The sequence below is a fragment of the Coregonus lavaretus genome, assembly GCF_964263955.1.
Source record: "Coregonus lavaretus genome assembly, chromosome: 16".
In the NCBI taxonomy this organism is placed as follows: domain Eukaryota; kingdom Metazoa; phylum Chordata; class Actinopteri; order Salmoniformes; family Salmonidae; genus Coregonus; species Coregonus lavaretus.
The window spans coordinates 38,866,762-38,880,768 of record NC_140003.1 but is presented as its reverse complement, the minus strand read 5'-3'; positions in this window follow the sequence as shown (position 1 = coordinate 38,880,768).

Below are 14,007 nucleotides of genomic sequence, written 5' to 3'. Positions count from 1 at the left end.
CTCACCCCGTGGGGTCAAAATGATCACAAGAATCCCAGAACCACACGGGGGGACCTAGTGAATGACCTGCAGAGAGCTGGGACCAAAGTAACAAAGCCTACCATCAGTAACACACTATGCCGCCAGGGACTCAAATCCTGCAGTGCCAGACGTGTCCCCCTGCTTAAGCCAGTACATGTCCAGACCCGTCTGAAGTTTGCTAGAGTGCATTTGGATGATCCAGAAGAGGATTGGGAGAATGTCATATGGTCAGATGAAACCAAAATATAACTTTTTGGTGTTTGGAGGATAAAGAATGCTGAGTTGCATCCAAAGAACACCATACCTCTTGTGAAGCATGGGGGTGGAAACATCATGCTTTGGGGCTATTTCTCTGCAAAGGGACCAGGACGACTGATCCGTGTAAAGGAAAGAATGAATGGGGCCATGTATCATGAGATTTTGAGTGAAAACCTCCTTCCATCAGCAAGGGCATTGAAGATGAAACGTGGCTGGGTCTTTCAGCATGACAATGATCCCAAACACACAGCCCGGGCAACGAAGGAGTGGCTTCGTAAGAATCATTTCAAGGTCCTGGAGTGGCCTAGCCAGTCTCCAGATCTCAACCCCATAGAACATCTTTGGAGGGAGTTGAAAGTCCGTGTTGCCCAGCGACAGCCCCAAAACATCACTGCTCTAGAGGAGATCTGCATGGAGGAATGGGCCAAAATACCAGCAACAGTGTGTGAAAACCTTGTGAAGACTTACAGAAAACGTTTGACCTGTGTCATTGCCAACAAAGGGTATATAACAAAGTATTGAGAAACTTTTGTTATTGACCAAATACTTATTTTCCACCATAATTTGCAAATAAATTCATAAAAAATCCTACAATGTGATTTTCTGGATTTTTTTCCTCATTTTGTCTGTCATAGTTGACGTGTACCTATGATGAAAATTACAGGCCTCTCTCATCTTTTTAAGTGGGAGAACTTGCACAATTGGTGGCTGACTAAATACTTTTTTTCCCCACTGTAGTTCAGATGATAGGAATATCATTAAATGTATGCTTATCAACGATATCAAGTATTTGTTTTATTAATTAGGGCCGAATCAGAGAGAACAGTTAAAGAAATTGAATAGCGAACTGAAATGGCGATAGAGCTGTGAAAATTGAGTTGAGGACAAAGGAGAATAATTTATGGCTCTGTTAGCGGGAAAAAATAGAGGGTGCAGCGAGTTAGATTGAGCTGTAAGATTTCAAGTAGAGGTCTAAATACTTGACTGGAAGGAAGTGCTTTGATAAATTCAAATGGTTATTACTTTATTGTATAGGTTGGGTTATTAGGTTGGGTTATTACTTTATTGTATAGGTTGGGTAACACCAGGGGCGGCAGGTAGCTTAGTGGTTAAGAGCGTTGTGCCAGTAACCGAAAGGTCGCTGGTTCTAATCCCCGAGCCGACTAGGTGAAAAATATGCTGATGTGCCCTTGAGCAAGGCACTTAACCCTAATTGCTCCTGTAAGTCGCTCTGGATAAGAGCGTCTGCTAAATGACAAAAAAAAAAAAAAAAAAATAAATAAATAAAAAAAAAAGTATGAAAAAAAAGTGGTGAATTCTAAAACGATAATTTGGTTTCGTTACGTGAACAATGGGATATCGTTTTTACTATTAGGATGATGGATTGAATAAACATTGGTTATTAGTATGAAGTTATTAAACAATAGGTTTATATTTTAAAAACATCAATGCAACAGGTTGCAATGATTAAATTAATAGAAAGGGGTTATAGAGGTATATTAGAAGGTGTAGTGAACTTAATGAAACGTGGTATTATATAGTGTCTTCCAGATTTGATGGAAGTCTCCTATAGCACTATGTTAAGGGAATGTCTGGGATAAAATATAATGTCTTACTTACACGGAGTATGTGATTGTATTGGCTAATGAATGAAATATTACATTTACAGGGGCGAAAGGAACAATAGATGGGGAGACAGATTTTCCTATGGTGTTGGTAAAATAATTGATAATGGATCATTTGAGATGAGATCACATGGAGCAGATTTAGGGGTTAAATAATCATTGTGAGATTAGTTATGAGGAATTAGATTGATACAAACAAATATTGATGGGTTAGGACTGGGGATATCTGTATCATGTTTTGTGTGTACTACCATCTTTAGATTACTGATGGTAATTGAAGGTTAACAAAATGTATAACCAGGAGAAAGAGATTAGCTTATCTCATTGGAATGTTGCCCAGGGCTAGGGGAGCAGTAGTGAAGTTAGGCAGTATTTAGGTCATAAAAGTGAGCTACCAAATTAAGTGGGGCCTGGCTATTTGTGGTTGTTGTTTTTCAAATTGGGTTTTTCAAATAAAAAACAACACACCTAGTATGATGGTTATAAAGGGTTGTTTTGTTGAATTTAGGGGATTCTCAACAGTTCATAGGTGGTGTTTACTATGCTGTGGGATGGAACGGTTTGTTGGGTGATATTTGAAACATTAAAATAACAGAAGAGGGAGACAGCTTTCCCTGAATGAAAGATACCTGTTGCTAGTCAATTGTACTAATCTTGGATTACTTTTACGGGATAGAAGTAAGTTGAGATATTATCAAATGTTGTCATTTACATTTCATTTTTATTATGCTTTAATAAAAAACAAGTTGGTATTTGAAACTAAATTAATGCAATGAGCTGCAGTAATCAGAGGAAGGCACAATCTAATGCGAAAAAACTATTGCCTAGATCATTGATTTAGAAATAAGATCAGGAAGATAGTAGTAATAGGAAGCTGGATAGGATAATTTAAGATAGGGACTATCTGTCCAGAAATAGATGAAGAATGATGAGCTTTTTGGGAACGATAGACTGCTGTAAAGCTTGGGTACTCCATTATGTACTGCATACTGGTAAATTAAGTGATCTTATCTATGAGAAGGCAATGGCAGCCCATGGTAAAATTATTTGGAACTCTGAGGAGGAAGAACAATTTATGAATAGGAAAAAGTTGCACACTTCCCAAACAGTCTTAGCTTTTCCTACATATAACAGGGATTTTACCCAGATGGTAGAGAGTAGAGAGGGATATATGACATTGGTCATGATTTAAAGATGGTGATGAGGGAGTTTTTTTTTGGTGGGCTATTAGATATAACTGGGTTAATCACGAACATATAGTTTTTTTATTCTTTGTTGCTAGGCAGAAGACTTAGGTGACCTAGGGTCGAAGTGCTTGCTCTTACTTCAATCCATGGCTGTCTTTTGTCTCTCTTCAAACATTGTGAAGGGAGCGGCACCAGGGTTAAGCAGAGTTCAGGCTAAAACCTGTCTCTCCTTTGCTATCTTCTTGATTGATTACAGCATGAAGGGGGGTTTGTGTTAGGTTTGAAAGATTTAAGTATGGACCTGTCATGTCCAACCATCAGTCTTCAGGTCAAGCCCGGGAGAGCCGGGGTAGAACAGAGTTTGAACTAAACATGAGTGTTTTTACAAGATAAGAGATTGATTGATTGGATTACTATTGATTCTGAACTGAATGAAAGTCGAATTTAGCCGCCATAAAAGACAAAGGAAGTGGGAGGAGCAATAAAGAAGCAAGGGACAGTCTAAAAAATAAATAAGGGATGGCAATTGGATGATAAATTACCGATATTACCTAAGTGATTGTTTAGGTAAGTGGTAATATTGACACATGAGCAGAACTATGTGTCAAGAGGGGGGAAGAGGCTAGTGGCAGGATTAAATAATATATGAAGGAGAGGACAAAATACAGTCTAGAAAGAGAATACTGATGTGAGCGGTGTGTCAGAGGTTTTGTGCCCCAGAGGTGAACTAAAGGAGAAGGTGACCAACTCTATCTAACCAGGTGACTGGTGAGCATCCAGTCCCTAAAGAAGAAAGACTGGAAGCAGGCCTGTTGGGAAGGGCCCTATCAGGTGATATTGGTCACTGCCTTTGCCGTTAGAATAGCAGAAAGAGCAACCTGGGTCCACGTTACCCACTGCAAAAAGGTAAGAACACATACAAGCACCACTGAACACATGCAGAGTTAGAGAGAAGAACTGGACCAATAGGGTCTGGGGATCACATCTGTTAACGAAGATCTCCTACCCCGACCTTTCATCACTGTAGTGTGTTCTCAGGGTGTGAGTATGGGGTGATACCAAGCAGAAAGACTGAGGACAGGAGAGGGTTGGCGGTTTTTGGGAACAGGGGTAACTTGAGCTGCATCATAGTCTCGGCAATGATCTTGATATGTCAAGATCCACCACCAATTACGCTATGCCCTTACCATTGTTAAGAAGTAAAAGAGAAGAGAAGCGACCCGACATACTGACCGTCAAGGACGAGTGGCCTACAAAATGGGAGTCAGAGAAGGGCAGACTGTCGGATTCAGAATAAGGGTTAGGGACGTAGCCAATGGGTGGGGTACATGTCAATAAGCAAGCAACGTGGGATTATAGAATCCCATTGTATTTATGTTCAGCTCCCTCGGCGGATTGTTCCTGGGCTCAGGTGTTTAGACATACTGGGGGATGGAGATATGAGACGGGGGGGGGGGGGGGGGGCTGGATGTCCAGATGGAGGATAAGAAGGTATTACGACATCCCCACGGAGATGGTAGTAACAATAGTAAAGGTCACTAAAGAGGACATGAAAAGAACTTACTGGGCTTGCGCGGACGAATACGGACGCGATACCTGTCTACGATTACATTTGGTGGAGTCGAAAGAGATGGAGGGCCCAGGTCCTGTCATTAATCCATTAATAGCGATTGACCGAGTAAATCAGTCAAAGGATGACGGAGTCAATTCAACTAACCCGTCCACGATAAAATATTTTCTCCTCCAAGAATGGAACCAAGGGGAAGTAGAGGGAGTCCCAGATGAAAATCTCTGGTTAAAGTGAATGAAGTACACTGCTAGGGCCTTGGGGGAGACCAATTGTTATGCATGCGCCATTGGGCGACCGACAATGTTGACCGCCCCAGTGCCAAAGGAAACGTTTACCTGTGTGAAATGTAATTTTGTATTATCAGGGAACAATCTTCTCAAACTAATACAACACATATTAAAGTATGAAACAATTGGAATGGTAATGACTTCTCTATGGGCCCACACAGAACAAGGAGACTCATTGGGATGTTATTTTTTTTGCTATATTGTGATGAGGTGTGAATGCCAGGAGGTAAAACACAGAAATCAAGAGTTTGTTCAGTGTACAATAATGTAGCGCATATAGCGACAGAAGGAAACTAGCACAAGGGAAAATAAACCTTGGCTGCATACAAGTAACCGAGCTACTCACTCTCACAACGAACAATCACTCACAAAGGACAAGGGGGCAGAGGGAACACTTATACACAGACTAATGAGGGAATGAGTACCAGGTATGTGTGATTGACAAGACAAGACAAGACAAGACAAGACAAATGGAGTGATGATAAATGGAGTGGTAGTGGCTAGTAAGCCGGTGACGACGAACGACGAAACCTGCCCGAGCAAGGAGGAGGGGCAGCCTCGGCTGAATTCGTGACATATATAGAGTCATCACAGGTTTTGTCAATAATCAGTCCCAGCAGGCTATTTTCAAGATGGCTGCCATTCATTTAAATGGGAAGGAATCTCATTGATTTTGTATGGCCATAACTGAATAAATAATTGGAGTAATAAGACCAATAATGGCTTAAAATAGGTGAAGTTATACAGTGAGGGAAAAAAGTATTTGATCCCCTGCTGATTTTGTATGTTTGCCCACTGACAAAGAAATGATCAGTCTATAATTTTAATGGTAGGTTTATTTGAACAGTGAGAGACAGAATAACAACAAAAAAATCCAGAAAAACACATGTCAAAAATGTTATAAATTGATTTGCATTTTAATGAGGGAAATAAGTATTTGACCCCCTCTCAATCAGAAAGATTTCTATGTCCCAGGTGTCTTTTATACAGGTAACGAGCTGAGATTAGGAGCACACTCTTAAAGGGAGTGCTCCTAATCTCAGTTTGTTACCTGTATAAAAGACACCTGTCCACAGAAGCAATCAATCAATCCGATTCCAAACTCTCCACCATGGCCAAGACCAAAGAGCTCTCCAAGGATGTCAGGGACAAGATTGTAGACCTACACAAGGCTGGAATGGGCTACAAGACCATCGCCAAGCAGCTTGGTGAGAAGGTGACAACAGTTGGTGCGATTATTCGCAAATGGAATAAACACAAAAGAACTGTCAATCTCCCTCGGCCTGGGGCTCCATGCAAGATCTCACCTCGTGGAGTTGCAATGTTCATGAGAACGGTGAGGAATCAGCCCAGAACTACACGGGAGGATCTTGTCAATGATCTCAAGGCAGCTGGGACCATAGTCACTAAGAAAACAATTGGTAACACACTACGCCGTGAAGGACTGAAATCCTGCTGCGGCCGCAAGGTCCCCCTGCTCAAGAAAGCACATATACAGTGGGGAGAACAAGTATTTGATACACTGCTGATTTTGCAGGTTTTCCTACTTACAAATCATGTAGAGGTCTGTAATTTTTATCATAGGTACACTTCAACTGTGAGAGACGCAATCTAAAACAAAAATCTAGAAAATCATATTGTATTGTTTTTAAGTAATTAATTAGCATTTTATTGCATGACATAAGTATTTGATCACCTACCAACCAGTAAGAATTCCGTCTCTCACAGACCTGTTAGTTTTTCTTTAAGAAGCCCTCCTGTTCTCCACTCATTACCTGTATTAACTGCACCTGTCTGAACTCGTTACATGTATAAAAGACACCTGTCCACACACTCAATCAAACAGACTCCAACCTCTCCACAATGGCCAAGACCAGAGAGCTGTGTAAGGACATCAGGGATAAAATTGTAGACCTGCACAAGGCTGGGATGGGCTACAGGACAATAGGCAAGCAGCTTGGTGAGAAGGCAACAACTGTTGGCACAATTATTAGAAAATGGAAGAAGTTCAAGATGACAGTCAATCACCCTCGGTCTGGGGCTCCATGCAAGATCTCACCTCGTGGGGCATCAATGATCATGAGGAAGGTGAGGGATCAGCCCAGAACTACACGGCAGGACCTGGTCAATGACCTGAAGAGAGCTGGGACCACAGTCTCAAAGAAAACCATTAGTAACACACTACGCCGTCATGGATTAAAATCCTGCAGTGCACGCAAGGTCCCCCTGCTCAAGCCAGCGCATGTCCAGGCCCGTCTGAAGTTTGCCAATGACCATCTGGATGATCCAGAGGAGGAATGGGAGAAGGTCATGTGGTCTGATGAGACAAAAATAGAGCTTTTTGGTCTAAACTCCACTCGCCGTGTTTGGAGGAAGAAGAGGGATAATTACAACCCCAAGAACACCATCCGAACCGTGAAGCATGGAGGTGGAAACATCATTCTTTGGGGATGCTTTTCTGCAAAGGGGACAGGACGACTGCACCGTATTGAGGGGAGGATGGATGGGGCCATGTATCGTGAGATCTTGGCCAACAACCTCCTTCCCTCAGTAAGAGCATTGAAGATGGGTCGTGGCTGGGTCTTCCAGCATGACAATGACCCGAAACACACAGCCAGGGCAACTAAGGAGTGGCTCCGTAAGAAGCATCTCAAGGTCCTGGAGTGGCCTAGCCAGTCTCCAGACCTGAACCCAATAGAAAATCTTTGGAGGGAGCTGAAAGTCCGTATTGCCCAGCGACAGCCCCGAAACCTGAAGGATCTGGAGAAGGTCTGTATGGAGGAGTGGGCCAAAATCCCTGCTGCAGTGTGTGCAAACCTGGTCAAGACCTACAGGAAACGTATGATCTCTGCAATTGCAAACAAAGGTTTCTGTACCAAATATTAAGTTCTGCTTTTCTGGATTTTTGTTTTAGATTCCGTCTCTCACAGTTGAGGCGTACCTATGATACAAATTACAGACCTCTACATGCTTTGTAAGTAGGAAAACCTGCAAAATCGGCAGTGTTTCAAATACTTGTTCTCCCCACTGTACATGCCAGTCTGAAGTTTGCCAATGAACATCTGAATGATTCAGAGGAGAACTGGGTGAAAGTGTTGTGGTCAGATGAGACCAAAATTGAGCTCTTTGGCATCAACTCAACTCGCCGTGTTTGGAGGAGGAGGAATGCTGCCTATGACCCCAAGAACACCATCCCCACCGTCAAACATGGAGGTGGAAACATTATGCTTTGGGGGTGTTTTTCTGCTAAGGGGACAGGACAACTTCACCGCATCAAAGGGACGATGGACGGGGCGATTTACCATCAAATCTTGGGTGAGAACCTCCATCCCTCAGCCAGGGCATTGAAAATGGGTCGTGGATGGGTATTCCAGCATGACAATGACCCAAAACACACGGCCAAGGCAACAAAGGAGTGGCTGAAGAAGAAGCACATTAAGGTCCTGGAGTGGCCTAGCCAGTCTCCAGACCTTAATCCCATAGACAATCTGTGGAGGGAGCTGAAGGTTCGAGTTGCCAAACGTCAGCCTCGAAACCTTAATGACTTGGAGAAGATCTGCAAAGAGGAGTGGGACAAAATCCCTCCTGAGATGTGTCTAAACCATGCATCCTGTTTGCAATAAGGCACTAAAGTAATACTGCAAAAAATGTGGCAAAGCAATTAACTTTTTGTCCTGAATACAAAGTGTTTTGTTTGGGGCAAATCCAATACTACACATTACTGAGTATCACTCTTCAAATGTTCAAGCATAGTTGTGGCTGCATCATGTTAAAGGCATGCTTGTAATCATTAAGGACTGAGGAGTTTTTCAGGATAGAAAATAAACAGAATGTAGTTAAGCACAGGCGAAATCCTTGAGAAAAACCTGGTTCAGTCTGCTTTCCACCAGACACTGGGAGATTAATTAACCCCTTCAGCAGGACAATGACCTAAAACACAATGCCAAATCTAAACTGGAGTTGCTTACCAAGAAGACAGTGAAGGTTCCTGAGTGGTTGAGTTTCAGTTTTGACTTAAATCTACTTGAAAATCTATGGCAAGACCTGAATATGGTTGTCTAGCAATGATCAACAATCAATATGCCAGAGCTTTAATAATTTTAAAAAGAATAATGGGCAAATTTTGCACAATCCAGGTGTGGAAAGCCACTTGGGTGATGCAACGGCAGTCAGGAGGCACCAGAAAGCACACCACACTTCAATAGTAATTCAGGAGTAGCCTTTTAACTTAGTCCTCCATATGGTCATGGTCATCTGTCATCTCTGTACACCTCTGCATATTGCCTGCTAGCCAGCTAACATTAGGTAGCTAGCTAGCCTAAAAACAACCGCCAACTTCAGTCTTGAAAAATGTGCTGGATTCAAACTATTCAGACTGTAATAATAAGCTAAATCAATAGTTCATTCATAAAACAAAAAGTTTGTTAGGGAAAAATTCTATAAAAAAACATGAATTATTACAAATATTTACACAAAATGTACAGCAGCTCTCTGCCTAGGCGACCTCACAGCCTCTCTTGGACTTCTGTTATTTCCCAGTGTGACCAAATTCACTAAAACAAATATATATTTCTGCTATTTGTAACATTGTTGCTTCAATGATTAGTCAGTCTAGGTAAATCATTAGATCTGATGGCAAAAATGTACTGTATTAAATGGTTTTTAATATGAGATAAACCGAGTAGAATGTTCCATTGTTGTTTGATAGTCATTTTCAATGTGTATGTGGACATTCCAACTTGTCTCAACATTCCTTTATCAGCCAGCAAACATTATATTGCATAGACTCCAATACAACAAGATATATAAAAGTGTGAAAACTTAAAAAGCTACTCTTTTGGAGTGGCTATCATATATCAGTTTGATCAGGGGTTTGTGGAGAACAATTTAATACCATCAAACCTTTGCCACCCTAAAGTGGACACATTTTCCCGCTGGCCCATGGACTAATAGTGTACTTTGCCAACGATGGACATCACTACTCCCTACAGCACTGAATTGGTCCAACTGTTTGTGTTGAGCCTGAATCAAGTTTTTGTCTTTCTGAACACGAAGAATGATGTCACTATTCTTACACACGGTCTGTCTTGGGTCTGACTTTCTGTTAATATATGCTGACATAAACCATCTTATGCACTACTTAGATACAAATGTGCTTAAAATGTCAATCTGTTTATCGATTAAGCGTGTTGGGTCTTACACTCTTAGAAAAAAAGGTGCTATCTAGAACCAAAAAGGGTTCTTCAGCTGTCCCCATAGGAGAACCCCTTTTGGTTCCAGGTATAACCCTTTTAGCTTCCATGCAGAACCCTTTCCACAGAAGGTTCTACATGGAACCCAAAAGAGTTCTACCTGGAACTGAAAAGGGTTCTACCTGGCACCTAAAATGGTTCTCCTAAGGGGACAGCCGCAGAACCCTTTTGGAACCCTTTTTTCTACGTGTAGAGTCAGACCAGTGACGCTTTGGGATTACCAAATACTTGAGTGCTCTTACATTTTACATTTTAGTCATTTAGCAGACGCTCTTATCCAGAGCGACTTACCGTTAGTGAGTGCATACATTTTCATACTCTTGGGTTGAAGAATGCATGAAAAGATGAAGAGTCATTTGACTTGGGAGGGAAAATGACAGGTTTCATTGACATAAATGGCTGCACAGATCCATCATATGAACAATTTCACTAAGAGACTGACTCGTTATTTTACACTGACACTGGCTCGATTCATCTTCTGAGGTAAGACCCAAATGAGGACAGGGTTTCTGATGTTAGGATCTCAGGACATACACACATTTATCTGTCTGTAAATCTATATTTCTGCCTGTCTCTACCTTCATCCATCCATACGTCTGTCCGTCTGTACCGTCCATCCGTCAGTCCTTCCGTCCATCCATCCATCCATCCATACTTGTTCTGATTCTCAAGTCATTCCATCATATTTATGCGCTTGCTTTGGGCACCTCATAGAAGTCAGTCTGTATGACTTCATCAAGTGATGTTTACCCCTGGCCTGTATAAATGGACTGACAGGTGTCAATGCAGTGCCTGTAAGTTTGTCACTCGGTGGATTAAGACTTAGTCAGTACAGCCATCCATTTCAGACAGTAGGGGGCAGGATGCCTCTGAGAGAAGACGTCATCCTTTAAAGAGGGAGAGAGAAAAGGAGAGAGAGAAATCTGCTGACAAACACAGTTACACATGTGGGCCCGTTTCAAACACTTGTGAAATACATCCCTCCCTCCCTCCCTCCCTCCCTCCCTCCTTCCCTTTCTTTATCCCAGATCTAAATTGCTGGTGAAAGGAACATAATGGTCACCTTGCTGCATTCTGTCACCACCTCATAGATTTCTATAGAGTGTCTGGAATCATTTTATTCCTGATCCATCCTGGCACGCCAGTGAATGATCCGACTAATCTTTTAATGGCTGGGGCTGTCGGCGTTGTCATGTAGCAGCCCGTAAACCAGGAAGTGGAGGGATCTCCACAGCACAGACCTCGGCAGCACAGGGCCCCCTGACTGTTCTCCCCCGCTACGCAACTGGGGAAGATAATAAAATGTTGCTGTCATGTTGAGAGATAAATCACATGTTTTCTGATCCAGGGGAGTGAGGGGGAGAGTTTATAGCCTTAGAAAGCCCAGGTGATAGAGACATGGTACCTGGCAGAGGAGAGGAAGAGAAGGAGAAGGAGGGGGGTGAAACTACTACTTCTATTACAAGGCAACTATTATATTACTACTACCACTAGGATGCTACTACTACTACTACTACTACTACTACTACTACCACTAGGATGCTACTACTACTACTACTACTACTACTACTACTACAATAACCACAACAACTACTACTACTACTACTCAGTGGTGTAAAATACTTAAGTAAAAATACTTTAAAGTACTACTTTATGATTATATTTTTGACAACTTTTATTTATACGTCATTACATTCCTAAAGAAAATAATTTACTTTTTACTCAACATAAATTTTCCCTGACACCCAAAAGTACTCTTTACATTTTGAATGCTTAGCAGGACAGGAAAATAGTCAAATTAATGCACTTATCAAGAGAACATCCCTGGTCATCCTTACTGCCTCTGATCTGGCGGACTCACTAAACACAAATGCTTAGTTTGTAAATGATGTCTGAGTGTTGGAGAGTGCCCCTGGCTATCTGTAAAAAATATTAAAAAAAATATAAAATAGTGCCGTTTGGTTTGCATAAGGAATTTGAAATGATTTATACTTTTACTTTTACTTTTGATACATAAGTATATTTTAGCAATTACATGTACTTTTGATACTTAAGTATATTTAAAACCAAATACTTTTAGACTTTTACTCAAGTAGTATTTTACTGGGTGACTTTCACTTTTACTTGAGTCATTTTTGAGTATGACACTACTACTACTACTACTACTACTACTACTACTACTACTACTACTACTACTACTACTACTACTACTACCACTACTACTACTACCAGTGCTACCAGTACTATTACTACCCCCTGCTAAGCTCTAGCACCACTGTTGTGTACACATCTGACCTGACCTGAGCCGGCCTTGGAGACCAGAGAAGACACTGGTGCCCTTGCGGCTTGGGCTCTCATAAATAAACAAATCAACACACACATCCACAGAGAGTTTTTCTCCTTGATGAGTGTTTGTTTTAATTACAGCTCAGTGTGTTTTCTGAACAGCCTGTCATTTCTGCCAGCTGAGAGACTCTCGGAGCCGTCTGCGGGCTGTGGAAGTCTAGTGGTCTACAGATGTAATTACCACATCAGCTCTGATCCACTGTTCCTCAGAGACCAGCGATTGTGTGTGTGTGTGTGTGTGTGTGTGTGTGTGTGTGTGTGTGTGTGTGTGTGTGTGTGTGTGTGTGTATGAGAGTGTATGAGTGTGTATGTGTGTGTGTGTGAGAGAGAGAGATAGTGTGTGTGTGCCTGTGAGTGAGTGCGTGTGTGTTTGTGTGTGTGTGTGTGTGAGGACCTTGTTCATAGTAAACAGTAATTAGGGTTGGGGATAGTGGTGATGGGGGGGGTTGACGTCTAGATGGCTGGACAGACAGAGGAGGAGCGGAGGGAAAAGGGGCCAGGGCACGGGGCAATCTGTGAAGATTTACCCAAGAGGCGGAGCCCCTTTGTGGGGTAGACAACACTGTTTGAGGGCCCCACATGGTGGCTGTCATGGTCAGTGGTCTCATTATAACATACAGAATAGCATGTCCCAGACCCATTCCACGCTCATACAATGAACATGGGAGAACAAGAGATAGGGAGGGAAAGTCAAACAGATGGAAGGACAGACATATGGACGGGCTGTTGTACAGACATACAGACAGATTATTTTCCTACCATTGGTCCTCTGCTCTCCCATGGAGAGTGATGCTGGGAATAACTTGTCAATGTCTGGAAGGACAACAGGGGGAAAAAGTCTAGATGTTTTACGGGAAGAGGGAGTTTTTCTGGTGAAACGTCCAAAGGGAAGGGGAGGTGTGTGTGTCCAGTAGAGAGTTCAGACATTAGTGCTATGCTAGAGGGAATGCCATTCTAATTGCCAGGAATTCTTTCCTCCGGTGTGGTGTGTATTTCCAGGCAGTGGGATTGTGAGATTGTTTTAATCCCTTGCTTGCTGTTAGAATGTTCTGACATCACAAAGGGGTTCCACTCCACCTTCCGCATTCCACTTCCCGCTCTTCCTTCATGCTCCCACCCATATTTGGAAGAGAAAGGAAGGGAATCCCAGATGGTGACTCAGAGGTTTCTGCTGCCAAGGGGGAATTCTCCACATCTGTGTGTGTGTGTGTGTGTGTGTGTGTGTGTGTGTGTGAGAGAGAGTTCTCTCTCAGATTTAGACAAAGCATTCATGAAGGGATACACAACCTACTTCAGAATATTTTATAGCTGAGCATTTGATTTTAAAACAAACACTACGAACATAAAAGGCCCAATCAGAAGCTGCTGAAATATTACTACTCTGTTTCTGCTACTGTATCAGAGCAGCGGCTGAAGAAGACACACAAACAATACATATTCTCTAAAAAGTGCACTACTTTT